The sequence below is a fragment of the Pogoniulus pusillus genome, chromosome 9, assembly GCF_015220805.1.
Source record: "Pogoniulus pusillus isolate bPogPus1 chromosome 9, bPogPus1.pri, whole genome shotgun sequence".
Classification (NCBI taxonomy): Eukaryota; Metazoa; Chordata; class Aves; order Piciformes; family Lybiidae; genus Pogoniulus; species Pogoniulus pusillus.
In genome coordinates, this window is record NC_087272.1 from 40442393 (window position 1) to 40463866 (window position 21474).

Sequence of the window (21474 nt, forward strand, 5' to 3'; positions counted from 1 at the left end):
GCCCCACGTGTCCTGAATAACAGCCTCGCTCGCCGGTGTAGAGCCGCCGCTGCCTGCTGCATCGCTGCCCGCACAGCCCCGCGCCCGCCCGCACGCCCGCAGGTGTGTCTGGACGAGGAAGGTGCTGTGGAAGTTGCCGGCGCTTGGCGAGAAGCGCGCAGGATTTGTGCAGCTGTTGAGCGCATCCTTCCCGTGCTGCAGCTCTGGCGGAGCAGCCGTGCTGGTGGCACACGGATGAAGTCCGAGGCGCTCCCAGGTGTTCGCTTACTAATCTCCTTTTCCAAACGAGTCACCGTCTTGCGGAGCTCACATCTCACAAAATTAGACTGAAAAATCCAAGTTCCTCCCCGCCGAGATCCTGATTTTATCACGGTCCCTGCCTTTTGGAGAACGAGGCTGTGATTCTTGGTTTCCTGCTACCAGTCCAGCCTCCACGAATGGCAAATTCAGAACACCCCTTCCCAGTGCTATCACCTCCTCCCTACAGTACTTTAAATAGCATTGGTACTGCTGATAATTCGGCATGAGCAGGCAGATCTAGCAGCCCAAAGTGCACACTCTGCTTCCAGTTCAATTTGTTTGCAGCTTCCAATAAAGACTTTGAGGTTACCATAAGCTTAGTATCTGGGAGACAGCCAGCGATGGCCGCTTCTGAAGGCTGAGTATAGCTCCCTCCTTCTGGAAAACTCTACAGATGCGAGGCAGACCCTGGCAAGTGACATTTCTCCTCCTAGCGCAAAATGTCCACGACTTCCAGGCTCATTGTGGATGCACTGTAAACATCATTGTTACCATTCATCTAGAACAGCCATTTGTGAAGATTAAAGAAAGGCTCAGAGCGATGCTCCTGCATGAGCCAACGGATTCCTGTCCAAGTAAAAGGCTGTCAAAGTGGACACTAAATCAAGCTGCTGTAGAACCTATACAAATTCAAGAGTGTTTTTTCCCCTGACAGAAAAATAACACCTACCCTGCCCAACCCCCGAAGGAGAACTGGGACAGGCTTCTGGAAGAGACCATGCTAAACAAAAGCACCTCTCAGAGGGCACTCCTAAGCCTCCCCAAATGTGTCAATATGCAGTCCTGGGAGAAGGAGGGGACTGCCCCATCGTGTGACACCAGCCAGGGGACATCCTCTGAGAGCACCTTAATGCCCTGGCCAGTGCCACTGGATAACCAGAAGACCTTGAGCCTCACAATACGTCCATGATAAGCATGGCTCATAGTAGACCAACAAGTAGTGGCACAAAATGCAGCTGTAACAAAACAGAGTCTACAGCACCATGACCTTCTGCTGTCTTGTCAGTGCCACACCACAGCCCTTCTCAGATGGGGGACTCCTCAGTTTGCTTTCATACTGGCACAAAGAGTGTGGGGATGTGATACTTGTGATAGATTCCTGTGTGGAGTTTAGTTGGTAGTGCTCATGGACGAGAATGAAAATTGCCAGGGCCATCAGATGAGCTTAATTTCCTTAGGAAACAAGGCAAAACAAATTAATTTTGACAGACACTTTAAAATGTTTCACTCTTTGTAGGCAATATAACCAAACAAGTAACTTTCAAAGTGATTTTTTATTGCCAAGATAGGCACTCCACAGTCAATTAAGACTGAACCTTTAGTTGCTTCAAATATCTGGTTTGGTTTTTTATCTGGTGTCTGATCTGTGAGAGGTCTCTGCTTTCCTTGCAGGGCCCTGCCCCAGAAGGCAGGGTTGCCATTTCCTCTCTCACCTCCCACATGTGGTGGCCTTAGCTGCTGCATGCAGGATGGAATTATTCTTCTCCTTAAAGAGGGCTTTCTCCTTCACACAGTGCTGTTAACAGCTGTCTTCTGCTCCAGTGTCAGCAGGCATTTTTACTATGAGGGCAAATATTATCATTACCAATAATACAGGAGAAAGCTGAAAGCAATCCAACAGACCAGACCCGAAGAGGAGCCAGAACATTCTTCAAGCAGATCAGAGTCTGAGCTCTGAAAATGAGTCCTGAGCCTCATGCTTACCAAAAAGCACCTGGAAATGAAGAACAGAAAGCAAGCAGCAGTCTGCAGGCACTGAGCAGTGGCACTGACCTTAGGCTCTTTGCTCAGCATGTGGTGGGCCAAGGGCAGAATCCTGTTATTTGTATAAACGCCCCTGCCTTACCCGAGGTATCTCCTTTGTTCATGGAGTCATCACTCACCTGCAGGCCTTCCAGCGGTCCTGGTTTGTCCTTCATCTTCCCTTCTACGTGGTGCTGAAGGAAAACTCACTCACTGCCTAGTCCTGTGTGTTTCCTGTGCCCTCATCTTCCCCTGTGAGGCATTCCTGGTCAGCATAACAATGGATTACATACTGGAAATAATGAAAGATTCCATTGTCGGGATATGGTTAAATCCTGTATGAGAAGGAGAATCCTGGAAGAGTTAGCATCCTTGAAAACAGAGTGTTTGCCTTTGAAGTATTTGTCAGGTTGAGGTCAGGCTTAGGTTACTTTTTGGTATTTAATCTTTCAGCTTGTTTGTTTGCTTGTTTTCCCTTTTATTAAGGCTAGAAGGACTTTGTCTCTGCAGATCCTCCCTGTATGCTTCTGCAGCAGTGTTGACACCAGAGTACAAGGGCAGGGCAGTGAAACAAGGCAGGACTTTGCAGCAGTCACCCCGGGCAGGACAGAATTTCACCCAATCTGCAGAAGCTGCCTGCAGGACTTCTTTGAAAGCCCAATCGTGCAGCTTTCCAAGGCTGCACACACACAGCAGGGGAGCATGTTCCTAACATGTTTATAATCACCACGTGTTGGCAAGCTAATGTAGAGTTTGCAGCCAACTCCCCTTGTGAGACATCCAGAGAGTGAGAAAGTGCAGCTCAGACCTGCTCTGGGGGCAGTGGGAATGTGCAGCTTTCAGCTTCTGAAGCAGGCACAGCAGATGGCTGCTGTCGCTATTTCTGTCTCCTTCCAAAGCCACAGAGGTGGGTGGATGTCCCAGGCGACAGGGCACAGTGTTTCATCCCCTCGTCAGCACACTGATCTTTGTGATGCTTCTTCTCAGGCAGAGCAGTTTCCAAGATAGGGCTGAGACAAGACCTTCTTGGGTGAGTTGATCTTCTCTAGGTGCAGATCATACAGTAGCTTGGTTTAGGCTCTTGTACAGCTTGTGCAGGAAGATAAATGCTTCCAAAGGTGACTTATTTGATGAAGGTTTGAGTCATCTCTGGTAGAGACTGCTTCCTTCTGAGGGTGTCTGTCTGAGTCTGGGCCCACATGCTCAGTAACTGATTGAACTCAAGCCAGAGTTACACATACACAGCTGAAAAAAAGGTGTCAGTCACCATGAAACCATGGAAGGTGATGGAAGCCTTCACAGTGCTGTGCTGTCTCCTTTCTCATCCTTTCAAAACACAGGACAATATTCCCAACGTAAGAAGGGAAGAACAATTCAGAAGGCAGTGCAGCTCTTTTGGAACCTGCCACTGGTATTTTCCATTCTGAAAGCAGCAACCTCAGACCCACAGACCCAGCATTTCAGGCTGGGGTTCAGCATCACAGCTGAGTGCATAGGAGTCCTAATACAGTTCCTAAGCAGCCTGGCTACATTTTCTGCAAGTGTTAAGGGAAACCTTTACACCTAGAAATCTTTGTGATGCTACTCCCCAGTGCACAGTTATTGTTTATTAACTAGTGGGTGTCAGGCCAACATGGGTGCATGTATGAAAATCTTTGTGATGCTGCTCCCCAGTGCACAGTTATTGTTTATTAACTAGTGGGTGTCAGGCCAACATGGGTGCATGTATGTGGCATTAGAATCAGCTCTTGGTCAGAGTATGTGGAGCAGTGTCAAACTGGAGACCTTTGGGCTGAAGTCAGTAAAATACCAATCCACCTTCCATGCTTCAGAACTTATCACAAACCAGAAAAATCATTTTGCTTGGGCTAGCAAAGACTTCTCAGGTGCAGAGGGGCCCACCAACATTTGTTGTGCCCTGAGGCTTATAACATGGAAGATGTTACAAGAACATGGAAGAACCACAACACTGTAATAAGAAAAACAGAGCAGAGAGCAAAGAGATGTTTCCCGTGAGCTGTTATGTTTAGCTTTATCATGTGAGTAAATAAATGTGCTGGCAATGAAAATACCTAAGACTCATCCCAATCATTCTTCTATTCACTGCAGAAGTGCTTTTACACTGAACCAAAGCTCTGGGGTATTTAAAGATTTGTTGTGAGTGATCCTCTCAGCTTGCATTGGCTTGGCATCATTGTGCTCGTAAATAGCAATCAACAGAGTTGCAGCACTGTACTCTATGTGGGTGTCTGACTTGGGGGTCATGTAATTATTACTATGCCACCCAGAAAAGACTACAGGTCTTTGCAATGTATGAATGGAATCTGAAGGCAGGAATAAAAAAGGTAACAGGTTGAACTAATAACAAGAAAACCTGAAGAGATGAAGTAGTTCAACTTGAATTAGGCCTAGAAAGCTCAGCTTCTACCTTTGCCATACTTTTGAGCTTGCCCTTCTCATCACTCCAACTAACCCACGCAACCCTTCCCTTTTTACTCCATCCCTCTGCTGGGTCTTTCTCTTTTTCCAAAGACTCTGTACTAACCACTTGCATGTGAAGACTCCAGCAGAAGGCCTATTTGAAAGCTAACACAGGGGAAGCAATCCTTACCTTTCTAATACAGCTATTTGAGACTGATTTCACTCTTAGGAGTTCTGGTTCAAATCTTGTCTATCAGACTTTCAGTTCCCTGGCAGGTTAGAAATTGTACAGTAAAAACAGTGCTGGTTGGAACAATTCCTTATGGTGCCTTGTTTACCAATTAACAGACAGAAGGCAATGTGCAATTCAGAGACAATGTGAGCTGGGGACAGTGAAGAATGAAAGTCTTTAGCGAGGGCAAAAAGCAGGTGGCATTTGCCAAGAGCAGATGCATTTTCTGCCAAGTTGCCTCAAGAGATCAGATTTATGCACACAGTAATCCAGCTGAGAGATGGCATAGTTAGGAAAGCTACTTTTGCTCTGCCACTGACCTGTTCTGTAACCTCGTGCCTCTCAGCAACTCACTTCCCACGTTGCTTGAGCTTCCACATGTGTAAGATGGGGAGAACTGTACGTTGCCATCTGCCTAAGTGTACGAATGCAGGTCTGTACAGCATCACTGCGGAGCAGCCCAAATGGCAGCCTATCAGTTAGGACATTCCAAAATGAAGCACTGTCCACGCTCCCAGCCTCACCAAGCCCAGCATGTGCACAGCTCAGAGAATGGCAGGTGCTGTAATAACGCACAGCCCACATGCACCATTCTTTGTAATGCATATGGGCCCCTGAGAACTTCGCTTCCTGGGAAAAAGAGTTACCGAGCTCTGGAAACTAACGGAGCACTCGAGTAAGGGTGCACAGAGATCATTAGGTCGACAAAGCCCTAAGCCTTTAGCTATAACAAAATAAATGCCATGACGCAGGGAAAATAAGCAAGCAGGCAAAGGCAGTGGCTCTGAGCGCTGTGCTTGGAGCAGCCCCGGCCGCAGGAAAGGAGCGGCTCCAAAGCGTGCGTGTTTGCGGCGGCAGGGAAACGCTGCTGGCACCAGTGGCATTTAGACTGAAAGCTCTGGAGGGCAGAGACCTTTCCCTTTTCATATCCAGCAAGTGCCATGCAAAGATAGGGGTATACATTGATATTTAATACACAAATACTAGCAACACCTCTGAGCTCGCTTGCTCACAGGATCAGGCGAGGTTACAGCTCACAGTGTCGACAGAAGAGTCTCACAGGGGCAGCTGCAGCTGCTCCAGAGAAACACCAGCAGCACTCAGTGCATCTGGGAGGCAGGTTCCTGAAGGGGTGGTTTGAGGCTCGGGTGGTTAACTGTGTGCTTGTACCTGTGCATGGGCCTGAGCCCCACTAGCAACCTCTGGACCATCAGCAGGCCTTACCAGGGCTCTAACAGAGCTCCTCTCACCTGCTTGTGAAAGACCACGTGGAGTACCCTCACCAGGGGGACAGGTGCGGAATGCAGGCAGTGATCCTCACTGGGTATGCATTACCCTGCAGGAAAGCACTGAGTGTAAAAAGCTTTAGTCATGAAGCTGTGACTGTCAGACCTGAGAGCAGTCCCTTCCCAGCCAAGCTTCCTGAGGTCTGTGTGCCCCTGTCTGCCGAGCAGCAAACAGTCTTTGACAAAAGCTTTTCTTGCACTTACATTTCCCTTCCCCGTGGATTCTCTGCTGTCTAGTGAGGTGTGAACACCTGTTGCAGCCTTTGTAGAGCTCAGATAAAATCTCAATCAACCCTAAGACAAATCCAGTGCAAAGCAGGCTTGCTTGGGTGCAGGACTCAGGCAGCTTCTTGCTGCACCATTTCTGTGTGATATTGCTCTCCTTCCTGCAGTTAAGCACTAAACTCCCACTACACATATTTTATCTATCTGAATACTCTCAAAGGATCTGCTTGTGTCACTACAGCTTGTAAACAGCAGCATGGAAATTGTACTAGAGAATGTGGGAATCTGGTTCTCTTATACACACACAGACAGAGAAAGAAAACAGAAAAACACCTCTCCTGTTGGACTGGCTGCAGCTGTGCACATCCTGTGCTCCTGTCAAATGGCCACAGAGCTGCTGCAGCGAGGCCAGAGGAGGCCACAAAGATGCTGCAAGGGCTGCAGCAGCTCTGCTGTGAGCACAGCCTCAGGGAGCTGGGGGGTGCAGCCTGCAGGGGAGAAGGCTCCAGGGGCACCTCAGAGCTGCCTGGCCAGAGCTGAAGGCAGCCTGCAGGAAGGCTGCAGAGGGACTTTGCATCAGGGGCTCTAGAGACAGGCCAAGGGGCAATGGTTTGGAGCTGAGGCAGAGCAGGCTGAGAGTGGAGCTGAGGAAGGAGTTGCTGAGTGTGAGGGTGCTGAGAGTGTGTCCCACGCTACCCAGGGAGGCTGTGGCTGCCTCCTTGCTGGGGGTGCTGCAGGCCAGGCTGGATGAGGCCTTGAGCAGCTGAGTGTAGCTGAGAGGTGTCCCTGGGCATGGTGGGGAGGGTGGAGGGAAAGAGCTCTGAGGTCCCATCTAGCTTGAGCCATTCTGTGATTCTATGATACTTGACTTTTTAGGCTATGCAAACAGAACATAGCTCATTTGGTTTTGTATCTGTTCTGGTTTGGGTGCAGGTTACTGCTGGATGTGTATTCCAGCAGTACCTGAGCTTTGGTTTTGCTGAAATGGTGCAGTCCTAGGGTCACATCCAGGAATCTTGGACATTTTCTATTCCTTTATGAACAGAGTAGAGGCAGAGAACAGAAATTGTTCTATGAGTATGAGATAGCATTTCAAAAATCAATAACTGTAGGAGTTCTGTATCACTTCTGGAGGAACTTACTCTGCGGTCTGGAAATAATGAAGCGTGAGAGTGCTGCACACAGGGCACCACTTCCTGGACATGACATCCCTAGGGAGTTCTAACCTTCATCACAGAGGCTGCTGCCAGCCTTTCCAGTGCATGCATCATTCCTCCTTTCAGTGCTGTGTGTACGGGAGGGGACAGTCAAGCCTTAGGGCTGGAGAGAGGTAGTCCTTGTTCTGTGCAATGCAGCCTGGAGAGAGCATTGCAATGGATGGCTCTGAGGCAGTGCTCTGCCACCCCACTGCTCCTCCTGGGGTCCTGCACACCCAGAGTGTCCTGTGTTCATCTGTGCTTCTGACCAGGGTCCAGTAAACCCCTAACAAACAATTCTTGGCTTCTTTGGGGGGTTTTGAGTTCCCTGCAGGCTCTTTCCTTAAGCCACCAGGGCAAACGCAGCCCAGTCCTAATAAACGAAGGTTGGTGGTTGTTTGGAGAGGCGTTGGCATGCACTGAGCACACAGCAGCCTCAAACCTGAACCTGCCACTGCCATGCCTCTAACCATGGGGAAGAGGATGCTCACCCAGCTCATTTCAGACTTTCTGTCATTTGTACTCTGACATAAAATCTTAATGATTAGAACACCTGTTCTAGAGACAAACTAAAGGTAAAAAAGGATGCCAGCACTTAATATAGAGCACCTTTAATAGCAGCCTGAAATTTGTTCACAGATCCAGAATAGGTTGAACTGACAGGCAGCAATAAAGGCATTGCAGCTGGCAGGAAGGGTGCAGCCTACACAATCTCTGTGCATCTTCAGACCTTTCTCCATAAGGGTTATGCAGCACTTTCCTCCAGTGGAGAAAGGCCTGGGCTCTAGGCTGGTTTCAGGTCTTACTCTGTGCCTTGCCCATATGATCTAAGGAGCAGCAGAGTTAATACTGCTGCTGTAAGTAGGGATGTGTGACCCAGGATAAAACATGAGTTAACCTTCTCAAGAGGGCTGTGTTTCAGTAAATCATTGCCATCTGCTCTGATATCTGCTTTTTTGAGCTGTTCATTCAGGTCCCAGCACACAGAATGCGTGCACAGGTGATTCCTGACAGCACAGACTGGCAGTAGCAGTGCCACGGGCAATGCGGAGCGATCCCCTCTGGTACAACACAAACACATGGCACCTTGGGGAGCCCCTCCGTCTGAAACACTGCAGCTACACACTGGAACTACTTGCAGTACTTCTGTGCATGTCAGTAATTCCAGCTGGTGCTCTCTGAAATGGTGGCCTTCTTGGCAGCTCTAAGAGCAGCATACAGCCCATCTTTTATCTGCACCCCACCAGGTAGCCAGACAGCAGTGCCTAAGTGGCCTAACATCTTGTTTTTCCTGACTGAATCATAGAAGCCCAGAGAGGCTCAGGCTAGATGGGACCTCAGAGCTCATTCCCTCCACTCTCCCCACCATGCCCAGGGACACCTCTCAGCTACACTCAGCTGCTCAAGGCCTCATCCAGCCTGGCCTGCAGCACCCCCAGCAAGGAGGCAGCCACAGCCTCCCTGGGCAGCCTGGGACACACTCTCAGCACCCTCACACTCAGCAACTCCTTCCTCAGCTCCACTCTCAGCCTGCTCTGCCTCAGCTCCAAACCATTTCCCCTTGGCCTGTCTCTAGAGCCCCTGATTGTGCTGGTTTGAGGCTGATTGGAATATTTTGCTGAAACTAAATCCTTAGCTGCAAGAAGAAAGAAAAAAAAAACCAGCAGTCCCCAGTATCACTCAGTCTTCTGCTGAGAAACACAAATGGTCAAAATGTAGGTAAGACACTCACTGCTCACACACTGCTCAGCTCTCACTGATGTTCCTTCTCTCTCTGGTGGTCTGTGTGGCTGCCTCTGCCTTAACTCTTTAATCCAACCTAACCCTTTTTCCTCTAACCTTCTTGTCATCTTTCTGGCATCTCACCTCAGATGTCTCCAGATTTATTACATGAGATATGCAGAGACTGATCTCATTATTTCTGACAGGAGAGAAAGAGGGTGAAGGAGGGAGGAGTTTTGGGTCGTGAGCCTCCTGGCAGTCTGACTTCTGGGAGGGTTATCGTGTTCCTGTATTACTTTTAACTTTTATATAGCCGTAAGTATAATGTAAACATCTGCTGGCACAATTGTGCTAAGCTGTGAATATAAAGCTTCACTCCTTTACTTCCAGCCAGCTGGGTCTAGTCTGGGTGATTTCATAAGTGATGGGGGCAGGTAACTCCCAAACCATCACACTGATACAAAGTCCCCCTGCAGCCTTCCTTCACCTCTTGGCAGGCAGCTCTGAGGTGCCCCTGGAGCCTTCTCCCCTGCAGGCTGCACCCCCCAGCTCCCTGAGGCTGTGCTCACAGCAGAGCTGCTCCAGCCCTTGCAGCATCTCTGTGGCGTCCTCTGGCCTCCCTCCAGCAGCTCTGTGTCTTTCTGCTGGGGGTGCCAGAACTGGATGTGACCTTCGAGGTGGTCTCTTGCAAGAGAGGAGCAGAATGTGCTGTTCAGCAAGTCTAGCTGAAGGTGTTCACCATCTCAAGAACCCATATGAGGATAATTTGCTTATCTCTTTAGATGTAACTGCAGATGGAGTGAAAATTCAGAAGGAAGCTGTCCTGTGTTTAACACACAAATGTCTCTTGCTGCAGTGGCTGTGAGCCCCCATCTCAGAGAGCTGGGACTCCAAGGCACACACTGGTGCTGGAGTTGGTGAGGACTGAGTGAAGCAGACAGGCTCACTGGGAGCGAGAAGGACTACTCAGCTTCTTGCTGCAGTTTAGTACACAAACCCAGAAGCAGTGGCTCTTTAGGTACATGTTGATCAGCACCAAGACCCTAAAGAGATCTTTGCCCATCACTTTTTTATGTCCACTTCCTAATGAGTTTTTAGTTTTACAACACATGCCTACAGCTATTAGGATTCTGATGATGATAAACCAACATTTTTACTTTGCAAAAGATACTCTCTTCCTCGATAGGCTTCCAGTGTGGCTATGCGAGCTGTAACAGACCCGTGGGAAAACAGCTCTTTTCCAGGGAGTCTTTTCAAGGTGGAAATAAGGAAAAGGGGTGGGGGAAGAGGTTATTTTGCATCATTACTATTTTTCAATATGTGAGGGAACACTTCTCCAGCAACTGTCAGATTGCAAATGAAAATCAAAACACCCGTCTGAGGAAAGCACCAAAGTGTTCTATTGATGTTCTGCTACACTTCATTTCTCTTCCTAGGTTCCAGGCGCTTTGCAAATGTGTCTGTGTTAGATGAGTAAGCTACCAAGTTACTCATATCAGCCCACAGTGAGTCAGCATCTGTGGCTGGCAATCTGCTCTGTAGTTTGTAACTTGGAATCTCAATTTCAGCTCACACGTGACAAAAGCAGGGCAGCAGTTTGAACTCCATGGGTCCTGTCTGAGATCTGAGATCTGTGTGGCTGTTCTCCTGACAGACAGGCAAGCCGCTCCCTATGGGATACAGGGCCAGCATGTGCCAGCAGTCTCCTGCACACTGCTGCTACCCATCTCTCACTTACCCTTGCTATTCTCACTTCAGAAACCTGCCAGCAGACTTTTAGGGTCGAAGTCCAGATTTCAAGTGAAGAAGAAGAAGTGTTGACACTAGTATCTCACTTTATTCTTGCTGAGAGTGGAAGAGGGGCTCTTTCAGAAGACGAAGCAAGCAGCAGAAGCCCAGTGGTGCCAAGTGGCAAAGGGCTGTCTGTACAGGCAGCCCATCCCTGCTGCTCTCTGCAGCCGAGAGGTTGTGCCATGCATTCTTCCAGCCTCCTGCGCTGCTCCTGAGGACTCTGAGTCCTCTTCTGGCAGAGCAAATGCAAACCAGCACTGTGTGGGCAAAATGTGCTAACCTCCAACGTTTGGGGCACTCCAGGATCAAAAGCTGACCCTCTCTCATGGAGCATGTGTTTGGCTGTGCTTTATTTTCCACTGAAAAACAAAACCAAACAGAAATGCGAAGCAATCTGTCTCCTGGGTCACCAAAGGGCTGCGTGCCCGTGGCTGTTACCCCTGATGAATTAGTCCATCCCCTCGATCACAGGGACTTGCTCTTCAGTGAAAACTTGAGCGCAGCGGGCAAGGAGAGCAGCGCTTTGAGCAGGGTGGAGCGGAAGAGCAGCAGGGCACCGCAGGAGCGCACAGCGCACTGCCAGCTTGCAGCGCTGCTCTGAAACAGCTCGGAACGCTTTGCACCTGCTCCTCACGGGTACATCGGTTGCATTTTGACTAAATGGCGATTAAAAGCTTCACAGAGTAATAAGAAAGGGAAAAACAGACAACCAAAGAAGGCTGTTTTTAAGATCTCCACTTTTACTGCATGGTGAATATTAAAGAAGCGCCCCAAGGAACTATGAGGGGGAGGGCAAGTGGATGTGTCTTTAAAAGGAGCCGGTGCAAAGCTGGCTGCCTGACAAACGGGACCTTGGTTTGCTTTTGCTGATGTAAACTGCCTTTGCCCGTGTCCAAGAGGCCGATTTAACTGCCTCCTCCAGATGCCTTTTCTGCTGCAGGAGTCCCTTGCAAGGGAGGGGATGCCATCTGCCTCACCTCCAGCCAGCAGAGAGGTCTGAGCCCTGCCTCCTGCACCTCGGTGTGCTGGGAAATGTAGTGCAGCAGAGGAGGCCATTTCGCATCTGCTGTGCTCTTCTGTGAAGCTGACTTTCCAGCGAGGGCTGTGCAGAATAAGGCTGATGTCTGCGCTGCATTTCAAGTCCAGGAAATGTGGTTTCATGAACACACAAAGAGCCCTTAGATGAGATGCTCTAAGGAAGTTCTTTCATGAAATGGAGGGTGCTAGAAACTGTGTGTCACTGCCACTGTCACCTAAGAGAGGTTATGCACTGATAGAAGGAGCAAGGGAGCTGGCAGAAGCCTGTCTGTCGCTGTCAGCTCCAGGCTGCAGGCTCTTATGTTCAGCTGTAGTGCAGTCGATGAGGAACAGCTTCAACTGGGCTCTGGAAGCTTGGTTTTATAGCTTGCTAAATTCCTCTTTTAAATCTGTTTAAAATAAAGGAGAAGTTTCTATGGAAACCTTCCCTTTTATTCAAGAAAAATACCTGCAAGTCTGCCAGGCACTGTCTGTGCCTCACACGCCCAGGGCCGGCTGGACCCCAGCCAGGAGTGCCGTGCTCCGTGCCAGCCACAGCAGCGCAGCCTGGGCAGCGAGGCAAACGCTGCCCCGCTGCTGGCAGGCACCTGGCGTAGGGCTGGTGTCCCTGCTTCACGCTCTTCCAGCTCCCCAAGCAGTCGGCAGCAAAGGAGGCTCCCTGCTGGCCTGGAAGGCCCAGCAGTGCTGCAGTGGCATGTGCTGTCTGTACCCTCAGAGAGGGTATGTCCCAGGGCAGTCTGGGCAGAGCAAGTCGAAGCCTCGGGCTCTTGGAAGGGGGACAAACTGGCCACTGGCTGCGAGGATCGGTGGCGGCTTCCAGACCTCAGAATTGGTCAGATAATCCTCTGCATGTGGAAAGCCAGAAACGTTCCCTGGGACAAGCTCTGTCACTGAATCACGACGTTTCAGGGCCATTTTGGCCCAGGCCACGCAAAAATGTCTGTGGGTAGCGAATGAGAAAAGGGCTGAACTCTGTCGGGTTTGAGATACCCTTACCCATTGCTGTCATCAGCATCAGCTGAGCAGTTGGAGTTTGCTGGTTTCCCTGCTTAGAGCTCCAGGGCTTCCTTTCCAAAGGGCTCTCTTTACCCAAGCCTCTCTCCCTCTAATTTTGTGATATTCTGAGATGTTTTTTGGTTTTGCATTTTGATGCAAACTATATTCACATGCTGCTGCATTTCAGACCTTCCCTGGGTCTCCACTCCCACTGCTCTGCCTCCCACCAGCATTTTGCACTGTTTTCCACTCTAGAAACTGGGTTTTAATTACCTGACAGAAGTTAGGCTCACCCCCTTCACCTACCCTTATTCAATTAGAGCCTCAACAGTCATATAGGAGGGGAAGAAACAGCTAAAAAATCCGTTCAGAAAGGGTCTATCGCAGTTGTTAAAACCACAGCAGAACACTTAGAGAGATCAGATACAAACCATGGCTTCTCCTAACTTTGATAACAAACTGTCAGAGGTAACAGGCTATAGAAATGTACACAACAGTTTAGATCTCTGCTGCAGTCAGCTCCCTGTGATTTAGTGCCAGCATTTCATTCCGTGAGCTACTGAATATGGAGAGGAATTCAGGCTTGCCTCACTTCATCTCTCGAGTCAGGAGGAAGCTGAGCTCATTAGAGGCATGGACATGATTGCTGCATTTGTACAATAAAATGAGAAACTTGCCATAAAAAGGTAGCACAAATTTTCCTCATCTGGAATAAATTCATTTAGAAGAGCTCCTGACAATGACAAGATTTGCACTAATATTCTTAGTATTTTCCTAAACTTGATTCTCCTGTGAAAAGCAGGAGGGGGGGGGCTCAGTGTGATGCACCCTTTACCTACCTCTCACACGGATCCAGCCGAGAGACAACTGCTGTGCCTGTTCCTCGTCCACTCCACAGCTCAGCTGCCCTACGATAACAAAAATATTCTTCTTTACATATGGGAAGGTTTTTTTTATATATTTAATTATATATTTTTAAAAAAAAAAAATTTTTTTTTTTTTAAACTTAGATATCATAGAATCATAGAATCAACCAGGTTGGAAGAGACCTCCAAGATCATCCAGTCCAACCTAGCACCCAACATTATATATATATATATATATATATATATATATATATATATATATATTTCAGGCTGGAGGTGAGGAGGAAGTTGTTGAGCAGGAGAGTGGTGAGAGGCTGGACTGGGTTGCCCAGGGAGGTGTTTGAGGCCAGGCTGGCCGAGGCTGTGTGCAGCCTGCTCTAGGGTAGGGTGTCCCTGGGCATGCCAGGGGGGCTGGAACTGGCTGCTCCTTGTGTCCCTTCCAGCCCTGACTGATTCTGTGATTCTATGTTTATCTATATATATTCAGTTTAAACTTTTTATGCAGTAAAGCTTACATAAGAAAGCAAGCATAGGAAAGGGATTTTCCCTTAACCCCTCCAATGCATCCATTCTGAAACTCACTGTAACTTAGCTAGCACAAAGGTGATGTATTCCAGGACTGTTCAAGTTTTTGGACAACCAGAGGGGATTTTGTTATTGCCGTTGCTGCTCACGGACCATAGAGCAAACAAACTTTGTAACATGATGAGTCACTTAGGGGATAGAGTCCACCTGCATGCCAGGAGCTAGGCAGCAGTACTGACGTGCATTAAGGGCAGGGGCACCACCCGAATGGCCAGAGACTGATGCTTTTGTTTCTGCCCTTTGCAAAGTATGTAGTTGTTCTTTCTGCACAAGCACAGAGCAAACTGAGCAAACAAGTGGCAAATGTTAAACTCTTTTGTAGGCTCTTCGTTTGACTGTGTTATTAGTGCACGCTGGTCTCATGGCTTTGTGATGAGAGCTCCCAGACAGAATGTTCTTTAATCTCGGTGCCATCAAAAGTTATTCAAATTGTGGCATTTTTAATTAAAGATTACTTTAGTTTTTCAGTAAGAGAAAAAAAAATCCTGTTAGATAGTGGTCAAAACTGTTATGCTTGTCAATCTCACGGCACAGGTACGTTTAATTAGTGCTCCTCGTGTCCCTAGATGTGAGATCGAAACAACTGCATAGCTCAAAGCCAAGACACAGCAGTGATACAGCAGTGGGGTTTGCAGGGGAAGTGAAGTGCTGAGGAATACATGTGTGGAGATGCAGAGAGCAGGTTATCACGTGAGCACAGGAAGGTTCAGGACAGCCTTTGGCTCATTTCAGTGTCCTCATGGCTTCATCTTCACTCCAAAACGATAAAGTGCCTGAAGACCTGCTGATTCCTGCCTCACAAGGCTGCCTTTCTCATGGACAACAGCACTTTTTCATTCACTCCCCGCAGCACTGAGAAGAAGAACGAGGAGGAAAACCTCTCCAGACCTCTTTTACTTCCATGAGGTGTCAAACATCATCACTGCAGCATCCTTGTGCAGCATCCTGGGGCTCTGCTGCCTTGGCCTTTGCCCTCGGATCTCCTGGCTGCTCACTTCTCCGTTGTTACAGAGATGAAGAGTGCTCAGCTTCTGCATGCAAGAGATCTCCATTTGTATTATGTGGTTTGGGGGTATTTTGAAGGTAGAGTTTGGTGCTCTCGCCTCTCCTCCTCAGCAGGAGAACGGCCGGGGCAGCCCAGAGGAGTGACAGCCTTCGTCCTGCTGCAGGCAAAGGGCTGCAGCTGGGCACTCTTCTCACTTCACTCTCCAGGCCTTACTTGTACTTGCTTACGAGTTCTTTACTATGCCTTGGCCAATGCCTACAGGATTCCTACCTTATTTCACAGGCGTCTCCCCAGCACCCAACTGACCTAACGACCCCTCCGGGTCCTTTCTGTGCTGCCCCTGTAGCAGGTTTAGCCGAGGCTTGCCAAGGGAACCGTTTCATCCGGGCACCTTGCAGGAGATGCCTTTAGCTGCGCCCTCGCTGCCGGGCAAGGCGCCGCTGTCGAGGAGCCTCACTTCGTTCAGGGGTCGAGGAGCCTGACTCACTTCGTTCAGGGGTCGAGGAGCCTGACTCACTTCGTTCAGGGTTCCAGGAGCCTGACTCACTTCGTTCAGGGGTCGAGGAGCCTCACTTCGTTCAGGGTTCCAGGAGCCTCACTTCGTTCAGGGGGTTGCTTCCAGCAGCCGAAGTCATTCTTGCTGTTAACACAATCCCGGAGCATTTACACAGAAGCAATTAAGGCCATACTCAGCCGGGCTCTGATTGTGCCTAATGGGGGACATAATGGGCACTTAATAGGTATTTAGGCTCCTATTATGCTTCCCGGTTTAGAAGTGCAAAATGATCAGGCTCTTTACCCAGTCCGAAGAGAGGGAGTGCCACGGCGCCCAGGACTAAGGGGCACCAGGATGTCCTACGCCACGGGCTCAGAGTCACTGTCCTGGACAAAAGCAGGCAGGAGTTCCTCTACTTTCTCTGACGCGGTTCTTCTGTTAGAGCAGAGCTTTCGGAGCCTGTGCAGCGTCGTGGTCCTTGTATGACAGGACCCGAGGCAAGGAGTAGGTGACTTATCGCCCAATGTCACAAGCCTCTTTGAGCAGACGGAAAGCACAAAGCCTTTTGCCCGCGCATCACAGCAATCATTCACCTTATTTATTTGAAGGTTTTTCTTCAGGGACATTAGCCTGTGGGAAAAGTGCTTTTAAAATAAAACTCAGACAGAAATAGATTTGCTGTTATTCTGAACATAAGCCAAATCCGAGGAGACTCTCATGCTCCACAAACAAAACCCACCACACTCCTATCTCTGCTGCCGGCTTTCTTCTCTCTCTGGTTGCACCCTGAAACCCACCTGTGCTGTGGAGCAACCAAGCCGCCCGAGCCAGACTCAGGCTGAGCAGGGCAGTTTGGAACTAACTGTTAGCAACATTCTGCTGTATTTTAAAGCTTTTTTTTTGTTTAGACAAACCAACCATGCTGCTTCTGGCTCCTGCACGACTCAGAATCCATGGGAAGTGTTCTTCACTCGAGCTTTCTCAAGCAGCTGGTAGAAAAGAAGCACTTCTAGGGTTGCTGCAGACACATATTGCAAGAGCAATTAGTCCCAATCCCAATGCATGCACGCTTCAAACATTTCAAAACTGGAATAGGTTTCCCTCTGGAACCACACCTGCAGCTGTGTACTGCTTCTCATCCTCTCGACCTTCCTGGTCACCCAGATTTAGAGTAGCAGCCACGAAACAGCTGCCTCTAGAGAGCAAATAAACCACATACCCTTGGCAATGGTCAAACAGCCCAAAGGGAAATTGTTTGTTGGCACTCCCCCATCTGCCACCAAGCCAACCATCCCAAAACTAAACCAGCAAGCTCCCAAGAGTCCAAACAGTGTCTTTTAATGATGCCAAGGCGAACCAGAAGAGTCAAAACAAAAGCTTTGTGAAAAGGTGACCACCCCAGGCTAATTAGGCAAGGAGTCAGCCACCTGCAGTTCACAGGTGAAAACTCAGGATCTTCCCCCTCCGTGCTCTCCCCAGCAGGCCCCTCCTGACACCTGGCAGCAGCACGGCCTGTTCTCCCCCTGTCTTTGCTGGAATTAAGGAGCAGGTATGAAAAAGTGCAGAGTTAGTCCCAGTTGTGGGATCAGCCTCATTACGGATAGAAGGGAGGCAAACTTTGCTTATGCCATAGGTAAAACATCCTCTGGTTCTTGGAGCACATCACCCTTACAGAAAAGCAGAGTTCTGGTGAGGAAATATTTAAACCCAGCTCTTAGGGGGCCTGTCATTCTGCATGTGGGTTCCACAAAAGCCTTTCAGACATCTCAGATATTCCCTTAAATGCCCACAGAGATGGATTCCACTGTCTGGTGGTGACACTCTGCAGTCTACACCATCCTTTTCTGATGCAGCCTGAATCCCAGTAGCAGAATATTTGACTTGAAATTCACCCAGAAAGAAGCAAGCCTGTTTCTAGTGCCCTGCCAACAACTCTGCTTTGGCAGTGTGCAATCCAGATAGCCAGCAGATAAATCAGATCAAAACAAAGCCCAACTGCATTTCCAGAGTTGCTTCTGGTTTTCTTTCTGGCCTCTTCTTCCCACAGAAGGGGATGCACAAAATCTCAGGGTCAGGTATGCCCCACTCTTCAGCACAGCCCCTGGGAAGGCCAAATGCTGCCCATGACCAAAGCCTTCAGCCATTGCCTGGGCTGCCAGCTGGTACCAGGATGCTGATCTAAGAAAGCTCATTTTCAAAGCTGAAAATTTCAAGGCTTTTAATCCATCTAGGGAGTTTATTCTGCCCCTGTGCTCAGCACTGCTCAGGCCACACCTTGAGTGCTGTGCCCAGTTCTGGGCTACTCCATTCAAGAGAGATGTTGAGGTGCTGGAACATGTCCAGAGAAGGGTGACGAAGCTGGTGAAAGGCCTGGAACACAAAACCCTATGAGGAGAGGCTGAGGGAGCTGGGGGTGTGCAGCCTGCAGAAGAGGAGGATCAGGGCAGAGCTCATTGCTGTCTGCAGCTCCTTGCAGGGAGGCTGTAGCCAGGTGGGGTTGGGCTCTGCTGCCAGGCAGCCAGCAACAGAAGAAGGGGACACAGCCTGGAGCTGTGCCAGGGCAGGTCTAGGCTGGATGTTGTTAGGAAGTTGTTGGCAGATAGAGTGATTGGCATTGGAATGGGCTGCCCAGGGAGGTGGTGGAGTCGTCATCTTTGGAGGTGTTCAAGAAAAGGCTGGATGAGGCAATTAGTGCCATGGTCTGGTTGACTGGCTAGGGCAGAGTGCTAGGTTGGACTGGATGATCTTGGAGGTCTCTTCCAACCTGCTTGATTCTATGAGTCTATGATTCTATCCATCGCTGTAGTGAGGAAGACCAAGCTTGTGAACTTCTGGACTTGAAGAAGTGCTCTTACATCATCTTAAGGTATCAGAGAGTGACTGTAAAGTCTTGCTCAACTGCAGCTGAAAAGCTGAATTTAAACACTTCCTAACTTCATAAACCATTAACTTGATTTGTTTCTGTCCTCTGGTGACACCTGGAGTGTTTTAAAAAGTCAGAGGCATACTGACACAGAGACCGAAGTTCAGGTTCTGTGCTTGGTAGATGAAAGTTGTTTGTGCGAGGGGAAGTTGTGTGGCACGTCCAGCAGGAATCACAACCTTGGAGAAATGCCTCTTCATCTAACAGTTTATTACTTGTTCATCTCCCTTACACATCCCTTTGTAAGCAGCTGGCCAGCTCCGAGCAGCGAGTGCTGCCCATGCTGCACGCAGCCTTGTTCGCCTGGAAATCCGGCAGGTTTGCTGCCTTGGTGCAGCTGAGGTTTTACTGCAGGTCAGCAAGAAATCGTGGTGATTGCTTTGCATAACTGGTGGAAGCATTGTGCCTTTGGGTTGATTTGATAACTGTCAACCCAAGTTGTTTCTCTCTGTCTTACAGAGGTGGCTCTCTATATTAACTTGTCTCTGAGGTACTGCCTCATATTACTGAGAATTCCTAAGCCCACATTGCCCCTTCTTTGGTTCCTCAAAATAAAGTGCCTAGTACCACCAGAAGGATGAAGGTCTCTAGCCTCAAAATCTAATCAGCTTCCTCAGGCAGAAGTGAAGAGCTTAAACAGCAGTCCTCACTAGTGCAACCTTTCCATCGTGTTCCTCCTGGCCCCATAATTGCAACAGTCAAGACAGCAATACATTCTGATGTTAATTCAAGGTCCTTCAGTAGCAGTCCTATTAAATCATCCCCGTTTTGCATGGCCACACACTTTCTGCTAATCTACAAGTACTGAGTTAGTTGCAATCTCAATTCAACTTACTCCAATCACACCTCTCATTTCAAAACTAATCATTTAGCCAGGATTATGCAAATAAAGAAACACATAAACATGAAATCCTACCGAATCAGGCAGCTTTACTGCTGTAGTAGGAACTTAAGAATGCTGCTCTTGCTGATGGCTTTGTCAGAAACTGCTGTTCCTAACACCTAGAACTGTGTGCCCACTTAGTGCCTACGTCTGCACTGTTTGCTAGTGAAAGTGCTTGGCAGTAGAAGTTGGTATTTGTGGGACTGAACCACAGGCAAAGATAGAGCCCCCGAGTTAAAAATCTGCTTGACAAATACATGCCAAAAACCCGCTGAAAAGAGAAGTCCAAAGACTTCTGCTCAGGAAATCCAAGATCCACAAGTTGCTGGAGTGTGGCAAAGCATCAGAGCACATTGCCCCTGTTCTTTGGTGGCTTTTTCCCTCCGTGCATGCAGTGCTGGGCTACGTGGCAGTTTGGAATCTAAAGGTGGAAGGAGGAACAGCTGGCAGAGTGCAGTGCTAACGGCAGAACAAAGGCTGCTTCTGACTGTAGATTGTCCTGCACGCTGCTTATCGAAACTCCTCTTGAAGGGGGCAGTCAAGCAGGGAACCTGTTGCACTATGACAGCAAAGTAGCTCTTAGAAACAAAAAGAATTAAAGCCATGACCGAGAAGAAGAAAAATTATGAAATAATATAAACCCTTTAATCCATTCATACGTATTTAGGTTGCCAAATATAAACCCATAAAGAGAAAAGGCAGAAGAAGTTTCAAGGACCAAGTTATTAACTGCACAGAAGTTACTGGGAAAAACCTCTTTGTTTCTAATGCACAGAAGCAGGAACACAACCAGAAATAAAGCTTGAGACAACTGAAATATACTGACTGATCTTGAGAGAGCTGAGGTCATAGTATAGAAGCAACATTAATTCTGTTCACCAATACACAAAGAAGGAGGAGGAGGAGGAGGAAGCAACTGTCTGCTATTGAGTGTCAGATGTCCCTGTAACTCAGCAGAAGACATCGTAGCAAAGCATCCCTGCATTTGTTAAGGAGGAGAGGAGGAGGACTAAGGGAATGCAAACATTGAGTTGGTGCATTACTGACTAGGGCAAGCAATCTGTTGGTCAGATCAGCCTGACTGAAGGACAGCAGGAGATGCCCAGATATTTCTAGACACAGGAGGTGCCCAACTTCAGAAGTGGGAGCAGCCATCAGTGCTCAGAGACAGGCAGACTCCCGAGGCGGTGCAGGCACTGTGCTGCCCTGGAAAAGGCCACAATGTGCTCTGTGCAGAGGGAATGGCATTGCCAGCTGCAGCTTTGCTTCACGGATCTGCTGGAGGCCTGTGACAGGGTGAGTGGGGTGGATAGAAGGTAGGTGTAGAGTGCTGAAATCTACAGCTGGCTGTGGCGAGCTGCAGGAATGTCCTGTGATAGTGGCTCTGCAGATGGGAGCGAGAGGGCAGAGGGAGCTCGGTGCCGGTGGATGCAAAGTAACGCGTTTGGTGGGGAAAACACAACAACCCTGCTACAGATGCACAAGAATGAGCTCTGAAGGATCTTGTAGTCATTATGAGTCGATTTCTGAAAGCATCAGCTGAATGTTCAGAGGCAGCTAAAGTGGGAAATAGACGTTAGAAAATATTAGGAAGGCAATAAAGTACAGAAATGGTCCTGATGACACTGGTGAAAGTCTGGGAAGCCTACATCTCGACTTGCAGGGTTAAAAGATGCAGGAGAACTAGGATAGGTCCAGAGGTGGAAGATAAGTCAGATCAGAAAGACAGAGATTAAAAGCACTCTTTACTTCAGAAAAGAGATGA

At 48.7% G+C, this 21474-nt stretch overlaps 1 long non-coding RNA gene across 4 annotated transcripts; it reads right to left on the reverse strand.

The window, feature by feature from the left end:
- Positions 1–1585: 1585 nt before the first annotated feature.
- On the reverse strand, positions 1586–17152 carry LOC135178393 (uncharacterized). Of its 4 annotated transcripts, XR_010303492.1 has the most exons (4): positions 17019–17152; positions 16822–16921; positions 13790–13858; positions 10943–12894 (listed from the first exon to the last, which is right to left on the reverse strand). It is a non-coding gene; the product is annotated as an uncharacterized LOC135178393 (long non-coding RNA). The 4 variants fall into 4 exon arrangements; XR_010303493.1 differs by lacking the exons at positions 10943–12894; positions 16822–16921; positions 17019–17152 and adding exons at positions 1586–3288; positions 14399–15915; XR_010303494.1 differs by lacking the exons at positions 16822–16921; positions 17019–17152 and adding an exon at positions 14399–15915 and having other exon boundaries at positions 10943–12343.
- Between the last annotated feature and the right edge of the window lie 4322 nt (positions 17153–21474).